Source organism: Balearica regulorum, chromosome 5, assembly GCF_011004875.1.
Source record: "Balearica regulorum gibbericeps isolate bBalReg1 chromosome 5, bBalReg1.pri, whole genome shotgun sequence".
Lineage (NCBI taxonomy): Eukaryota > Metazoa > Chordata > Aves > Gruiformes > Gruidae > Balearica > Balearica regulorum.
In genome coordinates, this window is record NC_046188.1 from 35,722,879 (window position 1) to 35,749,033 (window position 26,155).

A 26,155-nucleotide genomic window follows, 5' to 3' on the forward strand; every position below is an offset into this window, starting at 1 on the left:
TTCTCAAGCACTTTACAAATGCAAATTTTTTACTGTGTAGTATGTATTAAAGCATCTGGAAGATTTAGCAAGAAGTGTACCTTTTAAGAAGATATTTTGAGAATCTGAAAAGTTGTTTTTCCTGCATTCACTTTCCTACTGCCATTAATTCAGTATATCCAAGTATTTAGGGGATGAAAGATGAGGGGGAGCATACCTTTGAAAATGGAATTTAGAAAAGCACAGTAAGTTATTGGGTTCTTTTAAAGTCTCAAGGTGGGACTAATTTTTGAAAGCAGAGTGTCATAAAAACATCTGCATTAAAACTTTCAAAAGAAGATAACTATGAAATAAGGAAGCTCTTAAAATTTACCATTTGGAAAAAATCTAGTTAACTACTGGTAAGTAAAGTATAGTTCAACTTTGAAATATTTTTTACATGTGCACACGAGCACGTACATAATTTGACTACATAAGGCAGATAAAAGATGTACAGATTTCTATACACTTCTAGAAGAGATGTACTAATATTCAAGGACTTGTCAAAATAGGTTGTAATATTAAGATCTACCACTTTCTCCTTTATACCAAAATACACTTTGACACTGCCTTTTCTAAATGACTTTAAGAAGTTTGTATTCTAAAGGGATAAATATGCAATCTTATCTGAATAGATGTTCACTAACAAAAATACGTTTCAGAAAGTATCACTATGGCATTACTCTTCCAACATCTGATCCCTCCAGCCATTCTCACTACAAAAATTGTTGTAAAATGGCACATTTATAGCATGTATCAGTTAACATTAATGAAATCATAAAATGACTACCAATATTAAGATGTACAGAAAAAAATATTTTATGAAAGTACAATTCAACGCATTGAAGACTGATTTTAAAAGTCTGGAGTTCTCAAGTTATAATCATTCTATTAACACACCTTCAACTGACATTGAAAAATTTTCTCAATTTGTTTACAACTTTTTGACTCAGGTATACTATTTACCAATCAAACTTTTTTTTTTTTTTTTTTTTTGGAGAGGGGGGAAGAAAAGATGGGGGGACATGACCATGCTTGTGTTCATCTATTCAACATTGATCCATTAATTCAGTTTCCTATTTCCATGGCTATCAATGGAAAAGATGGAGGAAAATTAAAACCAGGCAGTTAAATAAATATAATAACAGATATTAACCTGCATTCTTTAACCCCTTACTCCATTGAAAGCTAGAAAGCTACTAGGTACCATGGTGACAGACATGATAGAAATACCTAAAATACTACATGTCATTCTGTAGTGATCCTGACAATAACAATATACTTTGGATAAGTTAGAGGAAAAATGGCAAAGACCACCATAATTGGGAAAGGTAATGATGACAGTTTACAGTAAGTGATTCAGTTCTTTCATTACAACTAGTAAAGAGTGGCCATAGGTAAAATGAAAGAAGAGGGGTGCAGAGGCTGCATAAGGACAGTTAGAAGAAACGTAGTTAAATCTTTACAAAGTATGGAATTCCCAAAAGCAGAAAATCTGAACATATTTCTCAAGATAGCTTTTGAAGGCTCTAGCACATGGGAAATTAGTCCAATATGGATGCACATCACACCACAAAAATTCCTAACTAGGAAATGTCTAGCCATCTTGTATAGAACATGAAAATATCTTTTCAAACAAGCACAGATGAAAGAAACATGAATAAACCATTCCTATTTTGGAGGATAGCACCAATTGCCTTCATCCATTTAAACACATCCAGAACAAAGACACACACATACACAAAAAAAGGGGGTGGGAAGGGCACGATATAAAAACATGGAGGGAGGAAATTATTTATCTGTTCTGGTTGGTGTGTAGCTCTGAATACAAATTAACACACACACACATTTTGAAAGGGAAAGAAAATATTTGAAAATATGGACACATTGTCAAATTGATAAAACTTAACAGTGATACCTTTGTCAATAAAAACTCTGCACAAATTGGAGCAACTTCATTAAATGATATTCAAGAGTAGATTTTGTAGCTAAGTCAGCAGAAATCTACAAATAGAAAAACAACTATCCTGAAAGCATAACACTGTGTGAGATTCAAGTCAGAAAGAACAGAATTCTCTTTCAGCTGCCCAAGTGTGGGGGAAAAAAATACTAGCAATTTTTAGACTTTCTTCTAGTTTTATTCTTTAGAATCACAGAATCATGGAATTATTGAGGTTGGAAAAGACCTTTAAAATCACCAAGTCCCGCTAGACCATGTCCCTAAGCACCACATCTACACGTCTTTTAAATACCTCCAGGGATGGTGACTCAGTCACTTCCCTGGGCAGCCTGTTCCAATGATTGATAACCCTTTTGGTGAAGAAATTTTTCCTAATATCCAATTTAAACATCCCCTGGAGTAACTTGAGGCTGTTTCCTCTTATCCTATCACTTGTTGCTTGGGAGATTCTTTCACCATCCCCAATGTACTTTATTATTTTTATGAACCATTAAAAAACTGAAATGCTGGAACTGATAATATGCAAAGTACTCATCTCTAAGGCTTTCTCTTGATTTTTTTATATTTAAAGAAACCAAAAACCAAAAAGACCCTGAAAGACTCACACATATAATGGAACTTCCTATTCTTCCATATGAAGTCAATAAATTATGCATAATTACTTTTAAATCTTCTAGGACAATAATCCATTTAACCCTTAATAACTAGATGCAGAGAAATAAAAACACAAATTTTCATCACGTATCTTCTCATCGAAGCTCAAAGTGTGAGGACAGAAGACTAACCTAATATCTTGCATGCATGCATGGCAAAGTACTGGTAACCAAGCAACCAGCAGGAAACATGTCAGAGAGAAAAAGCATATTTACAGTCCTAACAGCCTCTCATTTATACACTGCTATAGATACCAGTTGCAAGAGGAGAGGGTCAGAGAGCAGCAGAAAGCAGTCATTGCATCTTCTCGTTTTAATCAGATTAATCTCACACCACAATAGCTGCCTTAGTTCCACATTTTAACCTAATAAAAATAAGTAATATGCCTAAATTCTGCATGAAGAGAGACATAAATATAGAATGCATTCTGAACTTATTTCCTACTTGTTTGGTTTTGTATTTTAATAAGATTCTGTATTAGTATTGGATGTGAATTATTCACTTTTTCTGTAACATCAACAGAACACTCAGGTAAATAAATATATAATTTTAAATAAACATATAGTATATATATTCAGCAAGATTATTCATGCAAAGACAATTATTCGCATACACAGAATACTTATATCTTTAGACTTTAAGTTCTTAAGATTTAGTGCAAAGTACAGAAGTTTATTAAATCGCCAAAAGCAGAAATTATTATTTTTTGATTGATTTATTTGTCTCTCTGACATGTACTAATTGCAAATAGGAAGGTTTCCAGATATATTCATACTAAAGTCTTTCTGCGAACACAAATATAGAAGTAATGCCTATCAATGTTTCTTCAAGCTAAAGGATTCTCAAGACTTCGGGAAAAAAAAACTTGCATTGATTAATTTGAATTGTTTATTTGGGGAGCAGAGGAAGGAATGAGGTGTTAAACACATTTTTATTATTATGTTCTGGTTTTATTATTTTGATATTGCCATCTAGTGTTTACCTAAATACAGCCATTAATGCATGTATGTTGATCAAGCAGCAAAAGCAGTAGCGAGCCTGGTTCTCACTACGCCTAACACATATTGCCAAACACACCAGAACACATACACACGTGGGACACGTGCTTTTTGATTTGGGTTTTTGTTGGGGCTATAGGGGGAAGAGAAGTCTTTCCAGGGCAGATTTCTGCTTCTTCATAGACAAACACCATGCTGAAGTATCACTCCTACACAGTATACATAATTTCTTTTTTTTGATACAAATATCGGTGCTAAATAATCTAAAGTCTATCACTTAAATGGACACAAATGACAAGAGGGATTGCTCTTAATTTCTAATAAAGATTTCTAATAAAGTTTATTTATTGCTTTGTAATAAAAATTTAAAAATACAGTAATTACACAGTCATCTAGAAGCCTAGTATATAATTTCATTTTATTTGATCACCATGATACTTGTACTCTTTATTATAATCATGTGTACAATTTAAATCATGCTCACTGCATTACAGGTTATTAACTCAAAGAAGATTTAATAAGATGACAATATAACCAATCTGATTCTGAAATAAATCTTTAAAAGGCAGATCATGAAGAGAAACAGTGAAGCAATTTCTAGGACTGCCAGTGACATCAGCTGTTTCTTCTTTCAACTGCCTGTGATATGATAACACTTTATATATTGTTCTTTGATTATGGTATATAAGAACACTATAACAATAATCAAAGACAAGATGGAAACAATATCATTAATTGTGAGAAATATAAAAGGGTACTGCTAAACAAGCCTTGCATGGGAACTGGACTTCAATACATCATCTGGTTAAGAAACACAAGTTGAAACGGAACGCAGAAGAGAAATGGTGACACGTACGCTCATATATATTTTCTTCTGTTTTCATTTCTACAGTTTACGGTATGCAGGGCTACATTCACTCATATAAACATGACTATTTCATGCAATGTTAGCTTAAAGAACTACTAATATTTAGAAAGATGTAGGGGGGTTATGTTCCTTTTCAGATTACTGCAAAATCACAGGAGCTTCATGTGATCATCTAGACCTTTTTCCTTCCCAATCAGGCTCACCTATTCCTATGTTATTCCTGAAAGATGTTTTTCTAACTTGTCATTGAAGATCCTTAGTGACAGATACTCCCCAGTGTCTTTAGAGAGTTTATTCAAAATGTTTTGCTGTTCTCACATGAGAATATTTTTTTTTTTCCATGTTTAACCCAAACCTATCTCACTGCAGTGTAGTTCCTACACTACTTTTGGCCTACACTCTGAAGATGTGTCCAAGCTGCAACCGACTGCAAGCTGCAGAGGAGCGAGCAGTCCTCCTTCAGAGCTTGTTGGATCACACCCCGAATACCGCAGCCTGTTTTAGGCCCCTTGTACAGACACTGATAAACTGCAGTGACTTCAGCAGAGAGCCCCAAGATAGTTGGGGGCTGGAGCACTTGAGGAGAGGCTGAGGGAACCAGGCCTGTTCAGCCTGCACAAGAGACGGCTTTGGGGCAGACCTGACAGCAGCCTGCTGGTACCTACAGGGAGGTTAGCAAGGTGAGGGAGGCAGGCTGTTCAATGGTGCATGGGTGGAGGATGAGAAACAACAGGGATAAATTGAAACAAGAGAGGTTCAGACTGGATATGAGGAAAAATCTTTTCAGGCAGTGGAGCGGGTTGTGCCATTGCTAACCTTTGAGAATCCTCCTGGATAAAGCCCTGAGTAACCAGGTCTGACCACAGCTGACCTTGCTTTGTTCAGGAGGCTGGACTAGAGACCTCCTGAGGACTCTGCCAACCTGAATTATCCTGTGATCCTATAACATCCATACAACTTCCATCGTCAAACATACAAAGGCTAAATCCCCCATTTCATCTAGCTGTCCTTTAAAACATAAGAATGGTTGTACCTATTCAGACTGATGGTCCATCACACAGTATCTCACCTCCTTGAGTCGTCACAAGTAATGGCCTAGGGCAAAACAAAGCAACAGAAAGAGGATACTATCTTCTCCCTAATACTTCAACTAAGCAGACTTTTGAACCTGACAATATTTCCAGAATTCTCTAATAAATCCTGCTTCAAGTGTTGTCAAATATATTAGTGATCCAGTCAGAGGGGATCTAGTTAGTGTAGATTTTCACAAAAATGGCATTCAAAGCTCCCATTTTCCTGCTTTCATTCATTGACAGCTTTCCTCTCTGCTCAGCAGCAGGACAATTCCTTCCTTATTTTCTTTGTTCATATTTGTTCATAAATCTATAGCACAACTAGTAGCAGAGATAATTGCAAAAGAATGGCACCTTTAATTACTCTTCTGCTAGAGCCTTTGCATGCTTCCACTCCGCTTTTTTTTTTGCCACAGCAGACTCTTGCTCTGTTCCTTGATGACACCAGGATCACCTCCTTTCTTCTACCCCTATCAAAAGTATCAAAAACCATGTGTAACATGGTTTACAAACTGCTGAGTAATCTCTTTTTTACCAGGCCAAATTCAGAGTTTCCATAGTTTGCTGTTTGGGGGGTTTTTTTAAAAAGTGTCCATTTTATTTTTCTCATTTTCCCCCGTCTTCACTCTCTCAAATTATTTTCCTGGGTTTTCCACCAAAATGACAGTTATGGATCACTAGTGCAAAAATGGGGAGATCAACATAATAACGGCAAAGCCCCTCCTATCATCTGATTTTTCACTATAATAAATATAATTACAATAAGTGTCTACTTGGACAATAAAATAATACATCCCATTTTTAACGACACAACCCCAATGAAATAATATTTTACAATTTAACACATGCATTCTAGAATAGCCCACTTTTCTATATTGAGTGCCAAAGTTTCTAAGTAAGAGACTTATTATTTAATCATAAATGTTGAGAAGACTCAGTGCCAAACTCACAAAAAATATAAATACATCTTATATCTAGTTACAGTTTGTTAGAACAGTGTGTTCCAATATGGGCTTCAGTAAACCAAAATTATACAATTTGCAGTATCATTTGAAGCATTTAGAACTTCTAGCGCACTGAAGTTGCCAAGAAACCCTGAGAAGCAGATGGGCATTGCTGCTGATAAAATGCAACCAATTACACCAGAAATGAATTGAGTCTGTAATACTTACAGAAGATATGTTTAATATTACAGCTTCCTATTATTTAAATGTCTTAATTTTACTAATAAAAAGCATAAGTGAACTTCATTTTTTTAAAAAAATCTGATTTCCTTAGAAAATTCCACTAGTGGCATCACTATTTCTATTCTATGCAAGAACATGATCATAAAAAAAAAAAAAACCCCACAACAAAAACCAAAATCAAACAAACAAATAAATAAATGATCAATATCTGGGCAACAATCACATTCACAGGATTCCCAGCAGCAAGCCACCTGAACCTCTGCTTCTATCCAAAGCTTTTCTTAGTGAGTGCCATAAAACAAAGCTTAACTAAAATCTTAATTTGTTTAAAAAACAAAAAACCCAACAGCTTCAAGAAAAGAACTAAATGCTACCATTTACTTTCAGTTTTCAACACCTTTCTTCTTTATATTCCATTAAAAACATATCATCACTCATCATTATTCACTAAAGAAGCGGCCGTCACATCTACTACAAGGTTATAGTTCTTAGACAAGTATAAATTCAAGTATAAATTATAAAATTTATGAGAAATTCCTATTTCAGATCAAAAATTATTTCCAAGTCACTATCACTAATATAAAATTAAGGCTCACTTGAGACAAGCCTTCTATTTGATTACTCCAGTGTCATTTTCCTGAACATTGATCTTGCCAAACACGGTATACTTGCTTACTCCAAGAACATCCAATAAAGGACTTCCAAATGGCCATGATATTTTGTTTCTACTCTTTAACTGAGGTTTAATTTAACATTTTTAAATGTATATCCTATGGATTATCTCAAAATGTTACAATAAACGTTGAAGTTGTCCTACTAGCTTGATCTGCATAGAAGATTACAGTGCTTTGGAACACACATAGGAAATCAAACGTCTAAATCAACATGCTCAACATACATTTTTAATGACTCCCATTCCAATTATACAACTATATTCTGTTCTACCAACAGATTTTTATTTTTTTTTCCCACTTTCAGAAGTAGATCACCTAATCAAAAGAAACCATGCTTTATAACAGAAGGTACATTTTGTACTCAGCCATCCTCATTTGGACTAGCTTCAAAGCTGAGATTGTTCACCAAGGTGTTTCTACAGATAGCAGCATCTCTTAGGCTGTTGGAGGTAAATGGTGTCTTTAATTAGTTAAACAAACAGCACTTCTTTTCTTCTAGGCAGAAAATGCTGTCAGCCATAATATATTTAAAATATTTTTTGCAGGTTTTGTTAGTGAGATAACAGGAATGTTGATGACAGAGAGGGAGGTCTCTGAAGCATCAATATCTCTCCATAGATCCCATGAATGACATTAAAAAGAAAGGGAAAAAAAGCACTCAAATGTCTTTTAACTTTCTCAACTAATCCACAAAATAGTCTCAAAATATTCTTAGTATCTCACTGATTGATAAAGTGTATGAAATTGCTCTCCTTCCTCTGATCTGTTCCTAAAGGTACTGAAAGAGTATGCAGCTGTTTCATAGGTCCCATTCGCTTCTAGAAGGTGGTTCTTCTACATTTTCTGGACCAGCTAAATAAAAGCTGGAGCACACAGGTAACAGTCAACTTCCATATTGTAAGATTTAATCTCTTATTTTTATGTCTCTCTGTTAAACTGTGCTTCACAATCCTGTAACACACTCCCCATTCCCCCAACCTCCAAGGCAAAAAAAAAAAAAAAAAAAAAAAAAAAGCAAAAGCAAGCCCCTTTTGGCTAGCTACCTCAAAAAAATTAATTCAAATTGTAAAGACAAGCGACTGGAAAGATCAAAAAAACTTCCTACAGAGGATGCAACACCAAAAATGCCAAATGCCACCTGCACACAGAGCCAGTTCCATCTGATGGCAGAGCTTCATGGAGCCCTTCTCCATTCAAATACCCAGCAGGAAGCAAAGCCTGACAATCCCAAAGGTACTCGAAGGCTCAGGATAAACAGAAAGAATCACAGCTTAACTCCCTGTTTCTTGTCATCACACAATTGGTCATGTCTCCATCACAGACACTTTAACTGAATAGATGTATTATTTTGCAAGTGTTGAATTTTAATGTTCGGCTCTATTTTAAAGTGGCAATCAACAAGACAAGCTTTCCCAAAAAGCAGTTCTCTGAAGCATACTAGAATCAAACGTAGAAGGTGCGTGCATTACACAAAACAACAGAAATGGGCAATTTGGTTCAGTGATAACGCAGGCATACATCTGTATCAGCTCATGTAAGAAAGACGTGTATCCCTGTCCTACAGCTACCACAGCTGCGAGATGCTGTGGCTTGAGGCTTTCTCTGTGCTCCTGCACTGCCCTACTGCTTCTCACCCAGCTCTTGATGCCCATGCCTCTTTAGTCTGCAAATCTTTCATTTTCTACCCAAGTATGCTTCGCACGTGGGCTGACAGAAGGGTACTGAGATAGCAGCCTTTTGCTGCCAGCATGCAGGATGTTTGCAGTGTGGCAGGAGATCATGTGATAACAGAAGCGCGAGTCTTGCGCTCCCCTCTGAGACTTGACACTTGTGTAATTGAAAGAAAATACAAAGATTCCTTAAAAATAAAGGCTGAGATAAGGCATAAAGTATGATATTCATAATCCAACTGACAACTGCATTCATACATTGAATCACTCAAAAAAGCACATAATGAAAAAATAAAGTCTAATATTTTCATAATTCCCCAGCTGAACGGAAATGCAAGAGATTTATACCTAAGTAGCATTTAAATGGCTAGGTAATTATTAAAAGTGATTGAGTCTTTTCTACTGTACATTCCCAGTCCAGATGTAGAAAGGATCACTGGCCACTTAGCAGCAGCTAAAGATACACAGAACATTTTTTGTTTCAGTGACAAAACCAAAGTCGCACGCCCAAACAGATGTTGGAAGATGCTGTTACCCCAGCACTATTCACCAAGAAGCTAATTCTCTCCTAGGAACATCTTTACTGACAAATTTTTTAAAATGCAATTCAAAAAATTGTAACTGAGTATAATTAAAACACCCAACATGGAAACAGGTAAGTGTTATATATAGGTTAGGTTGTCCTCCCTTTGCTTACTCAAGTGTTTAAATGTACACAGTTAGGTGATAGGCTTTTTTGCAAACAATACCATTATAATCTATTTTTCCTTCCTTCCTGTAGTTCCCACAAATCATAGCATCCTTAAAATCATAAAGATACCTCTGGGACCAAAGTACAATCTTTCTCAAAATTCTAAAATAATTTTAAAACAGTTCATGAGTTACAATGTGGAATCTATTATAAACGGTTATAAAGGTGTTCTACTGTTTTTTCCCAGTTCCCAACTCTGCAGCAATAAATCCCCAGAAAAAAAAAAAAAATAAATTCCCAGAAAAAATAAATCCCCCAAAACAACAACAACAAAAAAGCCCCAAACCAAACCCAAACAAACCTCCCCCCCCCCAAAAAAAAATATCCAAAACCCTACAAAATCTATTTTCATAGACTACCTTAGACCACACATCTCTTCAACGTATTTTTTTCCTCTTCCTCCTAAGAATCCTGGTCCCTCCTCCACAAGTGGGCAAAGATGTTAAAGCCCAACTCCCAGGATTCATTAACCAAATACTAAAGTGTTGACTAAAATGCAAAAGAATTAAATGATCAACAAAGAGCACTCTTTCATCCATATAAAACTGCCAGAAAATGTATATGATGACGCACGGACATATGAAAGGTTCTTATCTTTTCTGATTTTTTGGCCTTTCATTACATACTCTCAATGGTACCTTATTCATTGATATTCCCCTTCCAAATCAGAGCAGTACTGGAGTCCTTTCTCCTTTAGACCCTCTTGATCTATTGTTAGACTGGTTTTTAACTAGCCTGTGAAAGAGAATTCATTACTTCATTCAATTTTCTTATTTCTTGCAAAGGCTCCAGTAGAAGTCTTTAAACTGGCAAAATTATAGGATTAAAATGTATTAACCAGAGAGGGTTACTTAATATACTGGACAGTATCATATATAATTAGCAAGAGTAAACTAAAATTCCCATATTTTTAATGTTAATTTATGAATTAATTGCATAATGAGCTAGATTTTACACTGCATCATTGCAGCAGACTCTAATTGTTTTTGTCCTAATTATCAGGCAGCCCAAATAATATATTTTGTGTACAGATTTCACTTCAAAATTGCCAAGCTTATAAAACAAGTCTTTAGAAAATTCTACATACAGTCTGAAAGCAGGAAGAAAGGATTTCTTCTCCCACATAATACATACATGATAGCACACATACATCAGGAAGATCATAGAGGTACTTGAACAAGACCTGTTTTTCTACCTCTCCTGAAGACTTCAAGCAATCATTCCTCATTCACTGAGGACACAAATTTGTTTGTGTGTCCTTTGCAGGATAACCCTGCTCATTTGCAGGAAATAAATGTCTAGCTCATTTGTCGCACAAGACAGAGAGTGAGAACCACACACCACCACCACAAAACCACCTGAATTATGGGCACGTGTTTTTCAGATGTGTGACTATCTGCAGGGTCAGACCTACACACATGGCTCACAGAAAGCATTCTTTACAACAGAAAAAAATGCAGGAAATTAATAACCTTTCAGATACGGTTGAAACTTAACAAAATTTGAACCTAATCTCAACTGAAGGCTGAACAATATCAATTCAGTGAAATTAAGGTTTATCTATTAGAAAGTAAAGACAAAATTTTACATTAGTGACTGTTCAAAAAGTTCTTTTAATTTCAGTAATTTTGCAACTACGTAGTACTCTTGAAGGGAAGTGTTTTCAAAATTATATAAGACATGAAGTGAGAAGGGATCTATAGCTGATTGTTTTCTGGAAACAAGCTGTACCTAGGCATTTATAGATAAACAGGTTATGATTTGTAAAACATGGCCTTTAAAATAAATAATCCTAATTTCTGTAAATCCATTTAATTCTTCCCTTCCTCCCTTCATAAATATATGATACTTCCACTACTTACTCTCTAATACATTAAAGATCAACATAGCAGATAGCTTTGAAAAAAAAATTTTAAGAGCTTTTGGAACAACTTAGCCTAACAACCGAGACCTTATTAGTTCTATTAGTTTTATACCAATGTTCCAAAATGCAGCTGGCATAAAGCCTCATATTTTACCCCAATTTTCATGAACAGAAGAGAGACATCTTTCATATGGAGAAATTCTAGCAAAGCTATTTAACTTATGCAAGTTTAATAGCTCCACAGAGTTACATTGCAAATTTCAAAATAAATGCAGACGGACTATAGTTTACCCACAGCCTGCGACATTAAACTATTGCTTTCAATATTTTCTCTCATCTGAAGTGCACTATGAAGAAAAGTACCAAGCTAATATTAAGTGAGGATTCTCTTTGGATATTTACTCAAAAGAAGAAAGTAGCAGAGATGAGATGCTATCACTTCAGATTGCTATGAAATCTGCAAAGGATGCAAATGTTTCCATGAATTCTTATTAGAAATAGGCCTAAGTCTTTTAAAATGAAAATCAAAACAGAACATACAACCCATAAAACAACTAAGGTGAATAAACCACTCATGCTAAGGTTTAAAATTAATCCTCCAGGTAAAAGAAGTCACTGAAATTCAAAGCTCCATAAATTCAGGGGGTGAGGAGGGAGTAAAAGTAGAAATTAACAGAAGATTATATGAGAACAAATGCAAACTTCTGTAAAACCTAGAAAAAGGGATACAATCTGCAACTACCATCATGATGTAGCTTTTAAAAAGTAATTTCTTTATTCGGGAGTTAAGTGTTTTTTCTTGCAAGACTTATAAGTTTTTGGCTGTAAAATCTAATAGTCAGTTGGAAACAAAACACTCCAAAATAAATTTTGTAAATATGATTTCAAAAACATAATAGAAAATGGCTAAAAATTAATCAGATTCTGGCAGAAAAGTGGAAAATACATCAAAAAGTGAAGCAATAAAACGATGGTAAAGTGTTTGAACATAGGAAATTCAGGTTGAATACTTCATCTGTCTAGAATCAAACAGAAAGTCTGTGCCAAAGATGTCAATGAGCTTTTAAAAAACTACTTGTATTTTTTAGTTGAGAAGTACCCACAATCTTTCTTCAGTGCAGGATACACTTAAACAAATACTTTCTAAATAGGATGATTAAATTAGATTTAATATATTCAAGGTTTAAACTAGATTTTCCTTTAAAAATAAAATAAAAGAAATTGGCCTTTGAAATGAATAGCTACACTTACTACGGACCATTAAAATCAAATCAAATGAGTCTTTCTTTTCAAGTTACATGTTGTTGCTGAAGTTTTTCAAACATCAATCAACTGAAGTGATACAAACAAATGCCTAAATACCTGCAATTAGATGTTATTACAGTGAAGAGGTTACATGGCTGAACTAAAAAAGAACATACTTGCTTCGCATTTAAGTAATTTTATGTAAATGAAGACTTCAATTCAAAGCAAAATAAAAACAATAAGCAGAAGAAAGTTTGTTCCCTTCTAATTTATGAGTAACAATAATGCAGAGCAGTTTGTAAAATTGTATAACGTACTGTCATAGCACGGTCTCCTACAGCAAAAAGGCATCATTTTGTTTTAAGGGCAAGTGTCTGGCAGTACATTTGGCAATAAGATACGTTAAAAACAAAAAGCAAACAAAAACCCCAGGAATCCTCACAAGTATACAATTCCTAATTATCCATTTGGGTGGAGGAAAGTCCTTGAACAAACCCTTTATCAAGCTCCTAGGGGAATCACTTACTACAGAGTGTGGAGCAGATCTTTGGCAAATTATGTATCTGCTTAGATGGGTTTTCCAGGTTAAACAATCTCCAGATTTCGGAAAGCTGCACTAAAGTTATGCACAATTCCTTGCTAAAACTCTACAACAGGAACTGTGTCTACGATGAATAACTGACTCTTTTCAATACTAGCTTTTGTTCATAGACTCCCCCCTTGACTTCTTGCATTTCAAAAATCATCCACCATTTAATACAGCAACTCTTTATTTAACATAAAATTAATTATAATAGTATTGAAGATGTCAAACTCTTATTTCTTAATGAGATATGAAATTCTCTTATTAAAAAGGTTATATTTTTCTTACTTCCCAGAAAAGCACCATGTTCACACTAACCTTTTAACTAACAGGAACAGATGGGTCTAACTGGATACAGGCGTGACGGAGCATTGTGATAGAGCAAAAGAACATGTTGATTCTCATACCTCTGGCAGATGGGAACCAGTCAAGATTAGTTTTAGACTAAAAATATTTTGCTACTTCTCAGTAAAAAAGAAAAAAGCACTCGAAACAATATGCTATTTTATACATGCCATCAGAGATCAAACAACAGTAGCTTTCAAAAAGCTGGTATCATACATTAAAACCAATTACAAAGGCTTACTGTATGTCATTTTTAAGCCTGTGGCTAAATTACAAAATCCTGAAAACAGTAGCTTATAATGGAAGTGCTGACACAACCTTAACTACAGCAGCAAATGCTCTGCTATTATGAAGTTGTTATGGCAACTAGAATGATCAAGTTGGGAAAGAAAGAGGAAGAGTGTGCATAAGCAAAACTTCAAAATCTTTGACATCATGACCCCCCAAACTTGTCCAGAATTTGTGGTCACCGTGTTACCACTCCTTACCTTTACAACAAAAAATTTAACTGCAAAACTTCCCTTTAACAAAGGTGAGGGTGGAGAGGTTCCACATTAGTGCAAAATCTAAGACAAATTAAATCCAAGGTCATAATCCATCTGGTGCATGCACATATCAACAGAATATTGTCTACAGAAATTGAGTCAATTGAAAGATACCTGGACAGCACCTGCTGAGCACGTATTCATCAGATAGCACAAATTAACATACCACAATTATGCAAAACTGTTCAATCTTTGAATCAGTTTCATAATTTGCCACCAATCTGAATAGTTTAATAACAGCACCCTGCTGTAATTTGGCTAAATCAAATGTACAGCACGTTCACCAATACAGATCCATTAATTCAAACATGATTAAAAATATAATTCAAGCTCATATATTTGTGAAACAGTCATTACTTATCCTTCCTAATACTGTAATAGACAAAAGCAGAAATCTTTGGATTCTAATATTAAAATAATGGCTTCTAATGTTAAAATAATGGGGGAAAATGTAGCAAGGCAGTCATATTTTAATACACAAAAATGCATAAAGTATAATTTATAAAATATATTAATTAAAACCTGTGCCAGCACACTAATTACCATTCTCAAAAAACAAGAATTATTCTAGTTAAATTTCACTAAAAATTTCCAATAAAATGTTAGCAGCAACCAACAGTCCTAAGAAAAATGTTAAATCATCATCATTATACATTTTTATTAAAGCATTCTGTCCAAATACATCTACTAGCAACACTTCCACTAGAAAAGTGCAAAAATAAATTATCTGTCTCTCAAAGGATTTCATATTAAAGCCACTTTGTCTCAAGTCTAAACTTGAATGCCATAACCACAATCTAGGAAACACAAAAGCCCTCAGATGTCTGACATGACAAGAGTTGTGCTAAGTACTTATACTCACCCATTTCCTAGGTAACAAAAACTCCTTTTCTTCTAAGCTATCTCAATCCATTTCTCTTTTGAGTTTGTTGTTCTAAACCAGATTTCAGACTACAGGGAAGACCCACTTTATAAGGAATAATCTCATTTTAAGAAATGCAAAAGTATCCTTGTTTCACTGAGAGATAGCAGATATTCCTGTTAAATTCAAATTAATTTTAAGATTCAAGTTGTCATGTTTTTACGTTTCAGTCAAAAATAACTCAGTGTTACTTATCTGATTGATTGCAAAATTTTAAAACTCTTAAGACTGTTCTCATTTATATAGACATTTATTGATTTTTTTAAGACATGCACAATGTATTCTATATTGATCACTGAAAATTACAGTTTTGCAGATGAATTTAATTTAGCTGGAAGATAATCACATATTCCACTGACAAAACAGAATTATTTAATCTGCAATAAGAAATAATTATTGATATGAGGTCACAACAAAACCCTCCCCATCCCCCCCCCAAAAAAGTGAAAAAAGAATAAGGCTGAAGAGTAAGTAGGAAAATAATTTTGTTCACAAAAGCAAGAACTACTTGCAGGCAACAAAAGAAGTGGCAATAATGACGACTTATTCTTCAGAACATTAGCTCTTCAGCAATTTAAAAATTCTGATAAATACACCGTTTTTCTCTGAAAAGCAACCACTACAGTTATCAACTCACTTGAAACAGGTGAAAAGCTGAATGACAACATTCAGAAAAAGGTAAAAATAGGATTTCCATGTGTATAGCTGTTTGTTAGATAAATGATAAAAGGAAAATGCTTACAAGTGCTCTCTAAGACTATGTCTTCTTTTACTTTTTTTGAAATTTATTTGCAGTACTAACATTAGTTGTTACCACATACATTTATAATTTGTAGAATCATTTCATTGAGATATGGCTTTACTGATCACTCAGTTGATTAGAAAAATGTTTTTCCCAATATATTTGACAAATTACTTTCATACAGTAGGGGTAACACTTGGCCTTTTAGACTTGAAGAGTCCATAATTATTAATCATGAATGGACTAACACAGTAGTAAATGGTTTAATACTATTTGCAAAGCTATCAGCTTTGATACTGTAAATATCAAATCTCACTGAGATTGCAATGAAATTGCAGTGAGGTTTCACCTCGAATGCTCATGCACTCAAAATGTAAAACATTTATAAAGAAAGCTGACTTCTGTGCTCATCTCTTATGCAACTTTTAAAAGCAATCTTCTTAAAACAGGTGAGTGCATTATTCACCCTAGATCTGATTTTCAGGTGCGGAGTTTCAATACATTGTTAATCAAAGATACATAGGAGTTATTTTGAGGTGTTCGGCTATAACGTGTACATGCATAACAACACTCAAAAAGCAGAGGGAACTGAAACAGAAGCCTGTTCAAGAAGTACGGTACTTATTCCTCACTGCAAATTAACATTTACTTTTCTGGTATCAGAAAGTAATGCAGAAAACTACCTGTCCGTGAACCAAATGAAATGAAGCAGAGGGATGTAGCCAGTCTCCTGTGATTCCTTACTCCTGGTTTAGAGGTATGAGAACTTCATGTCAACTGATGTCATTTATGGACATGGAATCCCTAGTCACACCTTTCTGTGACAGCAAGATAACCAAACCCTGCAAAAATTAATCACATACTACAGTCTGACTGTCACGTAGTAGACAACCAGTCACAAAACAGACCACAGGCCCTACAGAGTTTATAGTTGTGCATGCTTGAAGCTTTTGTGACTTCACACATACCAGCAACATTCTCCACTGGAGATGCTATTTATTCCTTTTAGTTATGCAGCTTATATATAGCTTATTCCTGTTGTAGCTTGACCAAACAGAAAAGACTTTCAGAACACGATTCTAGAAATACAATTCCTCTTCTTTGTGCTATATTCAAGGTGGAAAATTTCAACCAGCTTCGTCTTCAGAGTTTTAATCCTTAACACCAGTCATCTACTTATCTCAGACTCGGGTTGCACACCAAGATGTCAGGATCACCATCATCCCCTAAGCTTTCACATGCTGCTTTATCCAAGTTTACCCTCATCTCCAGGCTTGAGACAGCAGAATACTTTTGATACTAACATACAAATAGCTCAGCTTAGCTAGTTCTGAAGAGAGAAAAAAGCGGGGTTTGTGCATATATATATCTATGTGTGCGCTCACGCACATGTGTGTATAAAAAAGCTTCAATTATTTTGCACTTCAGGACTTCCAGGGATAATCACAGAGTAGATATTTGAGTGCCATGTTTTGGGATTTGCAAGGGGGAAGCTGACTGGGGCGAGTGTTTCTTCTTTGTCTCCTGAAAGATTATCTGAGAATACCAACTGTATAATGTTATCTTATTGCTACACACACAAAGATTGTGACTTCTCAGATTCCTTGGAAGGGTTTCATAAGAATCAGCACCTTGTTGAAATATTCTAACAAATTCAGGACACTTTCGGTTCAGGTTATGCTACCATCTCCAGATATGCATTGTATGTTTGCAGACAGAAATCATAAGACAGAAAGTGTTAATATTATTTCAGAAAGTATGTCTCATTCCAGTACTTTCAGCATGGACTTTACATCATGTACCCATTGTATCCTTGGCAACTCAACTCCTTATCTAAAGAGACAAGATTGACAACTTAGATTTAAAGTTATAGCCATCGTATGCTTCTAGGCTTGAATATGGTCTGGAGCTAGGTAGGATGCAAGCTAGAGGCCAAAGGTATTCCAAAAGTAATTTGATGTGATATAAGGGCACAACTGTGCTCATCATTACTGACTGAATGAACAAAAACAAAGCTTAGTCTAAATGCTCTCCATCGTTTCATAACAAGGAAGATTAAGATAACTTTGCTGTTACAATGAAACAAGACTGGGGCAAATTATGAGAGAGGTTCATCATACTTATAGTAAACAAGTACAAACCTGTAGAAGTAGCCCCTTCTCCCTCCATTTTTTTGGTGTGGTTCATGTTTCACCCCAGTTCTAACATAAATAGTCTATTTTCTTTCTCTCATCATTTTATCTCTTCTTTACCTTCAACATACAGAAGGCAAAAAAAAAAAAAAAAAGAGAAATAAATTGATTATAAACATTTTGTGGTCAGTAAATTAAGAAGGAAAGTTACAGTAACTAAAGTTCCCAGGGGAAAAAAATGAAATTATATTCTACGGAAAAGTTCCAATTTTCCCCACAATCAGCATACGTTGCCCCTAACAACATTGGTACAGTGAATGAAAATTTTACCCATCATATTTTAGGACCGACTTATGAAGGGCTTATGCTACATTAAAGTAAGTTTTTCAATATATATTATTTCCTACATAATAACCTCAAGAGAGTGGTTAATTAACATTAAATCACACAATTTCAATTTCTAATTTAATTAGAAATGGATTTGTGAAACAGAAAGCCTTTGTTTGATACAAAGTGTGTAATGAGTTTGAACATCATCTTCACACACAGAGTCCTTTGAAAAATATTTTTTTTAAAACATTAAGGTTTCTTTTTACAGGGGAAAAAGAAAAAAAAAAAAAAGGACAAAAGCCCCATGAATGTGTAGGTTTAATCTGCATGTTAAGTTATAAATGAAAAACCACAAGACTACAGCAAAGTTCCCCAAATGAAAAGCTACATGAAGCAAAACACAAGCCACGATTTTTAAAGCTAATCTTTTGGAACATCTTTTTGATAAAAAGCTAGCTATGAATAGACCTTAACCTGAATGGAGTTTTTAACCCTATACATGACACCTACTCTGTCAAAACAGCTCTGGTCCATTTTACCTGATCATATCCCAAAACAGCAATTTTTTCCTGGATTCATTTCTTGATGACAAGCTGTTCAAACACAAAGCACCTATCAAACCTAGTATTATCATCTGCTGCTTTTTTCTTCTAGTAGATACTGCTGTCCATCAGAAGAAATAATTAATGGGTCTATTATGTATGAAAGCGTCATCCTGTCAGTTAAGTGACTGGTTTGAATAGCTCATATCTGCTACTCATTGATGCCATGCGTGCTCACTGTCCTGAGAGATGACAAAACACTACACCCTTTGGGATTTTTTTTCCCCTCTGTTCTAAAGCAGCATTTCACATCTGTGTCTGACAGAAGCATAAGGAGCTGAGAGAGGCAGACCTTCATCATCCTTCACAGAATAACGCTGCATGGGTTAAAAGTTAAGATCTGATGTCTACTGATCCTGCATTTTTCCTACAAAAATCTAAAATGTGGAGGCTACCAAAATATGTAGGGAGATAACTTTCCAGTGTTGGAATCATCTACAGAAAACAGATGGAATTTACTGGATACTAAATCTTTAAATGAATTTTTAAATGGGTGCTGAATACTTGAGTTAACTGGGGTCAGTGCATTTGCCTTTTTTTTTTTTCCTCTTTTTTTTGGGGGGGGGGGGGCGTGGGGAGGGGTAGGAAGATGCAAAGTTCATAGGTTCTTTTCTGTTACCTGATTAGGGCAGAATAAACAAAAATGCTGAATGTGGAAGAAATCAGATATTGGAGATACCTGGAAATAAACTGGAAACAACCAATATCACAAGATGAAGCAGCAGTGAACAATAAGACGCTGTGGAGAAAGAAATCACAAGACGAGAGTGCACAATGCATTTCGAGTAGAAAAAAGCTTCCTATCTGCTGAGTGAGTCTCAGTATATTCTGACAGAGAACAGATAAAGCTTCAATCAAATATCTCCTAGGTAAGTTTTTATTTCATATACTGCTTTAACTGTTTATCACATTAATATATACTTTAATGTATGGACAATAACTCAATGAATTTAAAATTCTTTATCCTGATACTGAAGTTTAAATCCTTCTGTGACAAATATATGATGTTCTTAGATTTCCTATACTGCTCAAATAACAGCTCTCTTTTGATATTAAGATTATTCAAAGGAAAACTATTAAATGCTTTCTCTCTTGACTTACACTAGAGTGAAATATTTCCTAAGATTTAAATCCTTCAAACTATTTTAATATATACTTCCATGCATGGCTGTTTAAGAAAAAAGAAATTAATAAAAAACATGCTTCTGTTAATATTACCAAAAAAACATTGAGTGTACTTCATTATGTATTTAATCTGGCAAAGCAAACAACATTTTGCACCATGGCAGTAAATGTAAAAGGATATCTTTTATTATAAGATAATGAATCTTTGTTTATATAAAGGATATTAAATAAAGCTAGAAGTGTTGATTAGTTATTTATGAAAGGTAAACTACAGCACAGTAAAGAAACAGCACCACGTTAATATACCCCAAGGTACTGTGTACAGAGTTTCAATAAGAAGATTGGACATCAGTGTCCCGGTAAAACTACAAAAAAAACGAAGGTGCAGGTCACCTCAGTTATTTCACTCATTTGGAGCAGCCACTACATAAGCCACATAGACACAAATTCTACATGGAAATAACATGCAAAACATTTTAGAATGAGATTCTAACATCTAATAGGGCTTGAAAAATGAACACAGCATCTATTAGTCAAAAACCTACACTTAAAAGCCATGGAGAAAGGCACCTATGCTCACACACACAAAAAACCTCACACCCTTGAAACTGAAAAAGCGTAAGTAGTCATATACTGTTTACACACCATTCTATAGTATCACATTGGTCAGTTCTGTACGTAATATTAGCTTTGAAAATCTACATCTTTGCTCCTACTGTCATTTACTGGTTTCACACCATTTTCTCTATTTACTAAGATGCACTACTTCTTTTCCAGCATTGTTTTAAATATCTTTCCTCTACTTCTCTCTGTATCACTTCCCTCATTTCTATTTAGCACGTCTGTCTTACTTAATGTCCCCATCAATACTTTTCCTGGTTTCTTTCTCTTTTTATGTTTTGCTAACTTACTAAAATAATCTCTCTCGTGCCTAACGCTTGCTAAAGACAGACTATTTTGCCATTCAGAAACACCTCTTTTGAACCCTTCACTTATGCCCAAAGGGTTTATGAATACTACCAAGTGCTACAAAACTAAACTTACTCGCCAAAGACCGATAGCATACCATGAGACTAAAAACCAGAAGTTGATACTATGCTGAGCCTCGTCTCATATCAAGAGTCAACAACATACTCCCAAAATAATGGAATTCCTACCAGGAAAGATATATGAAAAAACTTCTGTAGGAGAGGGGTCATCTCATGCATATTACTGAAGAATATTTTATATACTTGAATTCCTCCTACAAGACTCCACTCTTGGCTGCCATGGCAGGGGAAAAAAAATTTTCATCTTTTCTGAACATTCACATTTAATTCTTCTGCTTAATACAGGCAAAGTTTCCATTATTCTAACCATTTTCCACTTTCCCACTTGCTGTATTTGATGAGAACTTGATGGGAATTTTTGCTAGTACACCTATCACTCAGCCATTTTGTTGCTGACAGGTTCCAGCACACTCTACATTTCCTCAGTTTCTGTTCTTTTCTTTTCTAACTAGCTCCAACTGGTCTCTTCACAACTGCTTGATCAAATGTGTCTCCAAGCTTTTTTTCCTATACCTCACTTCACATATTACATTGATCCAGTAAGAATTATTCTTGCCTCCTCACTGCTCCTATACAATACGCACTGATACTTTGTCTCTCATCTAAAACATCAGGGAAAAAAACATCAGTTAAGAAGTAGGTTCTGTAAAATACAAACCAAACTAATATGGCTCTAATTTTCAATGGCACCAGTTCAAGATTTCCATAACTTGAACCAGCAAAGCCTACTACAACTTAACAACACTTATAACAAATAGCAGACATAACACAGCTTTTGTCAGCTGATTTCAGAAGGCAGCTTTGTATCTGTAGAACCTAGTTTAGAGTTGGAAGTAAAAGAGAGAGAAAAGTAAGAATTGTAATTCAAGTTCTGATTCTCCAGTTACTGCTCTCATATTGGAAAAGTTTTCTTACCTTGGACATTGTGTGTGAATTTTTTGCCTCCTCTTTTGTAACAGGTATTGTTTATCACAGCTTAAAAAACAAATTAAAAACCCCAAACATAACAGCTAGCCAACATGCCCATTTAAGAAAAATCAGGTTATTATTCAATGAAACTCTCAAAAAGTTTACTCAAAACTTATGTTTCAGAACTTCTAAACTGAGAGTTGCAGTTAAGACTTTTTAAGCTTTCTGTTGAAAATATGACAGGGCTAAGAACAAGTAGAAAGCTTGCTTGTAGGAAGGAGAATTGGATACAATTCATATTTTTTAAAAGACTGGATACAACTATGGAGTATTTTTAAAAGAAAAGGTAGATCTTTTTTATTTTTCAGATGTATTCATTAATAATTTTTAATTTAAGTCATCAGGATAAATGTTATTTTTAAGTGCATTATTCCTCTTATCTTCAAAGAGGACAGAATTCAGATGCATTAACATAAGCGAATAATCCGTTATCAAGTTCCAAAACCTAAACCTCTGTGCAACCAGACTAATATCACAGAATGTTTTCCAAACTGTGTAATTATGTAAAATCACCTCACCTGAAAGCAGTGAGTCAATATTTATTTTCCACCTTTATCATAATCAGTTGTCCATGGATCACTAAGCAGCTGACAAGGATATCTTTTCATTTCCTCTCTGCATTAAGTTGCTTGTCTACATGAAATGAGTAAACCACATCACAAAATAACTAGTCAATTGCCTACAGAGAGTGCATCTGCTCAGCAAAACAGCACACATGGTACACACAAATGGGACCCCCTTCCCAACCAATTCAACAGGTAACAAACATTAAAGTGGTGTAGCACGGTTTAATCAACCTTTTGGAAATTATGTGAATGAGACACAGATCAAAAGTCCAAACTGCCCCTCTTCTGGCCAGTTATCAGCTACAAGAAATCAACTAGTAGCATACATATTCCTAAACTGTTGGCCTATCTTCAGTATTCACTTCCATGTCTACTCACTACTATCACGTTACAGGTAAAACGTGAGATACTCTTACACCTCCGGCTTTTTGTTAAGAGATATAATGTACAGAACCTAATACAAAGCAAGGAGTGAAATCCAGAACTTCTGCTTCTATAGTTAAATCACTGGTCCAAAATGTCCATTTCACCTTGAATTACAGATGAACACAAAATTCACCATGGCCATTTACATCTCTCTCAAGCCGCTTCATTAAATAATCCCCTGCCTCCAAGAGTTACTGTGATGAGAAAAAAGGCACTAAAACACTTCAAGGCCAATTGCACTGCAAATCCATGTAGGTAATATTATGCATTCTTTGAAACCACATGTAAAGAGACATCTTCCAGAAAGCCAAATTAACCAATATTAGAATATGTCCTCCTGTCGTGGAATAAAAAGGCAGAGCCAGGTCAGGCAAAAAAAGTTTATAGCTACAGGAGAGAATGCACAGTGACAGGTGTTCAGTCCTCTATCAATACAAACTCTGACTTAAAACAAAAGCATGAGGGCTCATATACCTTTACGGCAGATATAAACTGCTTTGTGAAGGGGCCTGATGCGGCAAAGCAGCATCTGCATAGAAGGAAGCTTTGTTACAGCAGAGGTACCTGTGTGCTCCTGGTAACTCACAACCCACAGCCCTCCAGCCTCGACTTTTGCTTGGGATGTTGCTGGTGCTTGACCAACTTTTAGATCCTTTTAGCAAGGCCTGCCTCCACACTTGAAGACTTAAGCAAATCCTGTATCAGCTTTTCCTTTTTTTTTTTTTTCCAGGATTGATGTCAAGCACATGGGCCTACATTTACCTAACTAGTTCCATTTGACAGCATTTTTTCAGTACTCAGGAAAGTCATACTTTGGTCTTCTTCAATATTCTTGCAATTAGGAGACATTTAAAATACCCATTTGTACAGTCTGCTCCACTGAGCAGTACTGATGCTTTACAAGGAATTCAGCTTGCTACCCCTCCACTATATACTTATCTATCAAAAAGTGGTGAAGTCAGCAATCTTGCTGAAAATATTAAAATTACAGATAAGTGAATCCTTGCAGGACCTCAATACCTTCCAACTAAGCATTAATTTGTCGATTCTGCAGATTACAAACAGGGGAAGAAAGAAGCACATCACTTGGGAAAGGTCATACCAGATGAAATCAGAGGCTCCATATAGCCCCAAATTCTGCACAAACAGTAAAGTCTAGGGAAGCCTGAGAATAGGGCACACACAGAGGGGCACTTCCTCAGAAACAACTCCTGCCAGCCTCCAGCTATTTGTAGCTCAGGGATTTCTTGAGCCAGAGATGATGTCTTATTTATAAGATAACCTTCAAAGTTTTTCTCCAGTTGCTTTTTGAACCTGCACAAAATGTAAGCTTCACAAGATCCTGTGACAAAATTCCATATTTAATTATGAGTTACATCAAAAAAAATACCTTCTTTGTTTTGAATTTGCTGCCAGCCAGCTTCACTCAATACTCCCTGCTTATTGCACTGGAGGAGATAATAATAATTTCTTATTCACCATATCCGTCCTTCCATGATTTTACACACAGCTACACCATATAGTTCTCGGTTATCTGTCTTTGAGGCTGAAGACCTCTACTCATGCCATCCTCAACCATGCCTCAAACGTAAATCCGTACTGTTAGTCGTCCTGCTGCCCTTTGCTGTACCTTTTCAGTACTACTGTTTCCTCATGCAGCCTCTGGGATACGAATTGGAAAAAGTCACACGATGTGCCTGTGTCACTGATTTAAACAGTGACACTGTGGTGTGCTTTCTGATTTGTTCTCTGTTCTTGTCCTAATTTCTAGGGTTCATTTGCTTTCAACTAGTGAGTAGTAACAATCACCTCAGATGTCTTTAAATGTCGCAGGGGACTCTTACTCCACCACCACCATGTACATCACCTAATCTTCATCTGCACTGTTTAATTTGTCATTTGTGTGATTTTCTGCAACTTTTTGTGCAGTCCTCAGGCTATACAGAATTAGAGGGGAATTAAGACGCACACTTTTATCAGTGAAGGTAACAGCATGTCAGATCAATCCAAGAGCCCAGTGGCACAACCTTCCAAGAGCTCTAAGGGATTCCTCTGTCACTGACATTGTTTAAATCAAGGCTGAACAATAGCTTTTGATAGCAGCTATACTGACACATGCCCTAATTGAACCAATAATTAGTTCATAACTTTCTTTGTTATGATTGCTCATGTTTATCCAGAAAAGTCCACCCGATCACAAACAGTTTATTTGGCTTTGTAATCTATGAATTTTACTGGCTATACTGGGGTTAGCCTCCACATACAATTACTTCCCAGAGAGAACCTAGTCCACTGTTCTTCAAGTCAGTAGGGAATCTGAGTCAGAGAAAGAAACCACAGCAAGTTCCACTTCCTTAAATTTGTCCCAAACGTTACTGAAACTGATTTTTTATTACGTTTGCTATTTCACACATTTTGCAAGTTAAAAAAATGAAGGAACTGTAATTCAAATGTTGTTGTTGGTAATATTTTACCTCTAATGCTAAAGCAAATAAAGGCAAATATTGTGTCACCTAACTATTACAATTATACACATTTTAAAGTATTGCAAGGAGAGGAGAAATGGAACCATTTCTAAGTTTAGCAGTGCCAAGCTGTCAGACTCAGATACAGAAAAAAACAGACTCTAGAAAAAGTCATTTTCTTAAACACCTATACATACTCTCCTTAATAGGCTGTTCAAGAATTCTTTTACTTATTGTAATGTAAATTAGATAAATCATCCCTAATGCCATTATGCGGACGTCATCTCTTCCTAACTGATATCGTAGGTGTACACTATCACTGTCACCAAAAATACACCTTGTCCATGTTATAATTCTCTGTGGATTAATCTCCTGTGCTTTCCTTTCATGAT

The 26,155-nt window shown here is 35.3% G+C and overlaps 2 protein-coding genes across 2 annotated transcripts in view; one reads left to right on the forward strand and one right to left on the reverse strand.

The window, feature by feature from the left end:
• AVEN (apoptosis and caspase activation inhibitor) overlaps positions 1-26,155 on the reverse strand; it is a 97,621-nt gene that overhangs the window by 35,536 nt on the left and 35,930 nt on the right. The gene's annotated exons all lie outside the window — the stretch shown is intronic.
• CHRM5 (cholinergic receptor muscarinic 5) overlaps positions 19,299-26,155 on the forward strand; it is a 54,367-nt gene continuing 47,510 nt past the window's right edge. Inside the window, exon 1 of the mRNA XM_075754125.1 lies at positions 19,299-20,032. The gene's annotated coding sequence lies outside the window, so the exon portion shown is untranslated. The remainder of the gene's footprint in view (positions 20,033-26,155) is intronic.